This window comes from Echinops telfairi, unplaced genomic scaffold (genome assembly GCF_000313985.2).
Source record: "Echinops telfairi isolate 266 unplaced genomic scaffold, ASM31398v2 ScPeMD7_11;HRSCAF=52, whole genome shotgun sequence".
Lineage (NCBI taxonomy): Eukaryota > Metazoa > Chordata > Mammalia > Afrosoricida > Tenrecidae > Echinops > Echinops telfairi.
The window spans coordinates 36,142,639-36,146,479 of record NW_022103908.1 but is presented as its reverse complement, the minus strand read 5'-3'; the positions used below and the strand labels follow the sequence as shown (position 1 = coordinate 36,146,479).

Below are 3,841 nucleotides of genomic sequence, written 5' to 3'. Positions count from 1 at the left end.
CTTGGTGTCTCAGGGTCAGTCCGGGCCAATCCTGACACTGAATCTCCAGTGTTGTCCCCATAGGGCCATGGTTCAGCGAGGGATGTCGTGTCTCATAGTGGGATCAACTATATGGTCCACTGTGCATTGGCTGTTGGGAGCGGGAATATCATCCTCCAGGCCTGGTGGGCCAGAATGTGCTCCACTCTCTATTCCTCCCCATTAGTTTGCTCCCGTGTGCTCTGATCAGACAAGTCCCTCTCCCCTAGCTGCAGCTTTAGTGTTGTCCTCTAAAGTAAATTCTCTGGGGGAAGGGGCAGTTGTCCACGTAGCTGGTATGGGGGCCAAGCCCTCAGGACCCTCCACTGGCTCCCCTCTCCAGGCCAGCATGCTGCATTCACATCCCAGAACATTAGGGTTAAATCTGGTCCCTCTTTCCCTCCCAATTTTCTGGTCTGGCTGCAGGAGCTCCGGACTGGTGAGTCTTAACTGATCGCAACCATCCAGAACGACTTCGATACCTTGTTGAAAGTAGTCATGTCGCTGGACTGCACATAGTCTTCGAAGGCAGTTATCTGTTCCTGTAGCAGATATGTGCCAATTGCATCATCTTCAGCTACACACTGTATTTGAAGTTTTAAAATTCCATATCCCACTGGAATTAGCTTAGATGAGCCCCAGTCTGCTTGAATGTTTCTGATGTACTCTTCCAATTTTGCCATATTGCTTGTCATCCCAAGATGTTACATGTAGTAAGACGGAAGATGTGGCAACAAGTATAGGATTTTTGGCTTTTTGACTCATACTTTTCAAGGTATTCTTCTCTTAACTTCTTTGCTTCTTCACTTTCTTCCTCCTCCTCCTCCTCCTCCTCCTCAGATCCAAAGAAGTCAATGCCATCAATATCCTTACTGTCTGCTGCTCCACTTCCTGTGATGCCTTCCACATTAGTGGGGTCCTACATGACCAAAGCGTTCTTTACTCCTGACAAGCTGATTTTCTCCTTTTCATAAGATTTGATGTGATTATACTGATATAGGGCACGGTACAAGTCAGCTGAATGTGAGCCGGAGACTGCTTCAAACATTGCCACATCAGTTTGCAGTGACACATAACCCGCGATGGTAGTTCTGGTAGGCCAGGTAATCACTGAGCACCTGGAGGCTGGTGGAGGCTTTCAGGTCTCTGAAACCTATGTTGTTGGCTGTATTCGGAGCTGGGCAGCAGCTGAGGAAAAGAGGGGCACAGGCAATCAGTGGCCAGCAACAAGAGGGACAAACGACTAATTAGAATGATTAGAGATATTGTTTCAGTCTACCCTCCCTGCCTCCTATCCTGTTTTGCAAACTGTGCTACGTTTTGAAAATTTTAATCATATTTATCTCTAAGTACTTCTATTCAGCTATATCTAATCTGCTATTTAAGAGCTCTGTGAACTGTGGAGCAGACCATCATTTGCTCCCATGTAAGTTCAGGTTAAAGTTGAAGGAAATTAAAACAAGTTCATGAAAAGCCAAAATGCAATCACCAATATATTCTGCCTGCATTTTGAGAACGCCTCAAGGACTGATGTGACTCATTGAACACTAACAGGAGACCTTATGACCTGTTGGATGACATCAAGGACATCATATATAGAGAAAGCAAAGGGCCATTAAAAATATAAGAAAGAAAGGAATGATCAAAGTGGATGCCGGAAGATACGGTGAGAGTTTCTGTTGAACACAAAGTGGAAGAAATGGTGAAGTAAAAGAACTGAACAGAAAGTTGCAGAGGGCAGCTTGTGCTGACAAAGTATTGTAATAAATTGTGCAAAGACCTAGGGTTGGGAAGTCCAAATGTGAAAATACACTCAGCTGTCTAAAGCTGTTAGAAATGAGGTAAAAATTCAAGCTCTGAGTTTCAATATGGAAGGAATTTGTGATAGAAAATATTAAATGGTGCAGGAAGTATCAAAAGATGATGGGAGGAAAACACAGCCTCTGTATCAAAAAGAACAACTATTTCAAGAGGTAGCATGTGATCAGAACCAGTGGTAAGAAAAAAAGAAGCCTATCCTGCACTGAAGGCATCAGGTTCTAGGAATTGACAGAATGTCAATTGAAATGTTTCAACAAGCAGATGGAGGTCTGGAAGGACTCACTTGTCTGTGAGTGCTTCCAAAGGAAATTTGGGGGACAGCTCTTGACCAACATTGCAAAGAAAAGTGACTCAATAGAGTGCAGAAAGTATCAAACAATATTGTCATTGTCATATGCAAGCACAATTTTACTGAAGATAGTTCAACAACAATACCAGCATGTTAGTCCAGATTGACTACAGAAACAAACTCATTGACACTCCTATGTGCATAGGAAGAGCTTTATATCAAAGAGCAGTTGAAAACATCACAGCCCAGTCCAGATCAAGTCCATAAGTCCAATATTAGCCCATAAGTCCAATACTAGTCCATGAATCCTTCTTTTGACTCACACAGTTGATGCAAAATACTGGAAGATCGCAGACTGATGGGTGCAAAAGTCTCATATATCCAATGCCGTTGGGAGCATCTCAGCTCTGGGACAGGTCTCCTCATGGTTCCTCCCGCTCTCAGTGTATGACTTGTCAGCAGGAAGATCAAAACCAACAGAAAGAGAGAGAGGGGGGGTGGGGTGGGGGGAGACCCACTTCCAGGGAGAAAGAGAGGAAGTTCCCAGCATCCTCATGAGAAGGCACACCCACGAGGAGGCATCATCAGGCTATGACCTCATCGACAAGCTAGACTCCACCCTTACACCTATTTATTAAGTTGACATGAAATTATGTAACTATCACAACCAGCTAAATATTGATAAAGAGCTTCCAGAAATTCAAGCCAGATCCAGAAGAGATCATGGCCCAAGGGACATCACTGCCATCATCAGATGGATCTTGGCTAAAAGCAGAGCATACCATAAAAATGTTTATTTGTGTTTCATTGACTAAGGAAGCTGTGGGGACCAAAGCAAATGATGGACACCTTTGAGAAGAATGGGAATTCCAGAGCACTTTACTTTGGAGCTTGTCCATGGATCAAGGGGCCATTGTGTGAACAGAACAGGGTCATCCTGCATGGTTTACAATCAGGAAAGGTCTGTGTCAGGGTTGTGTCCTTTCACCTTATTCAGTTTGTACCCTAAACAAACAATCTGAGAATTGCCATTATATGCAGAAGAATATGGCAGCAGAATAGGAAGAAAGCTTACTAACAATTTGTGAAATGCAGATGGCACGCTTTGCTTGCTGAAAGGGAGGAGGATTTGAATCACTTGCTGATGAAGATCAGACTACAGTGTTTAGTATGAATTGGAATGCAGTGTAAAGAAAACAAATACCTCAGAATTGAACCAATAGACAACATCATGATAAATGGAGAAAAGATTGAATTTGTCAAGGATTTCAATTTGCTTGGATCCACACTTAGCGTCCATGGAAGGAGTAGTTAGTAAATCCTACAAAGTATTGCCATGGGAAAATCTGCCACACAAGACCACTTTAAAGTGTTAAAGATCAAGAATGCCACTTTTAGGATGAAGGTATGCCTGACCCAAGTCACCTCATATGTATTTGAAAGTCAGACAATCAAGAAGGAAGACTAAAGAAGAATTGATGCCTTTGAATTATAGTGTTGGTGAAGAGTATTGAAAGTACAATGCACTACCCAAAGAACAAACAAATCTGTCTTACAGGAAGTAAAACCAGAATGCTCCTTAGAAGTGAGGATGTATAGATGTCTAAATACAGGCATGTACATATGTAAATAGATTTATATATGATTATGGGAAGTAGATCCATGTGCACATATTCATAGGTTTAGTATTAAGGTAGCAGATGGACATTGGGC

The 3,841-nt window shown here is 42.7% G+C and overlaps 1 pseudogene; it reads right to left on the bottom strand.

Moving 5' to 3' along the window:
- Window positions 1-464: 464 nt before the first annotated feature.
- Window positions 465-3,841, bottom strand: part of LOC101658581 — a 17,224-nt pseudogene continuing 13,847 nt past the window's right edge.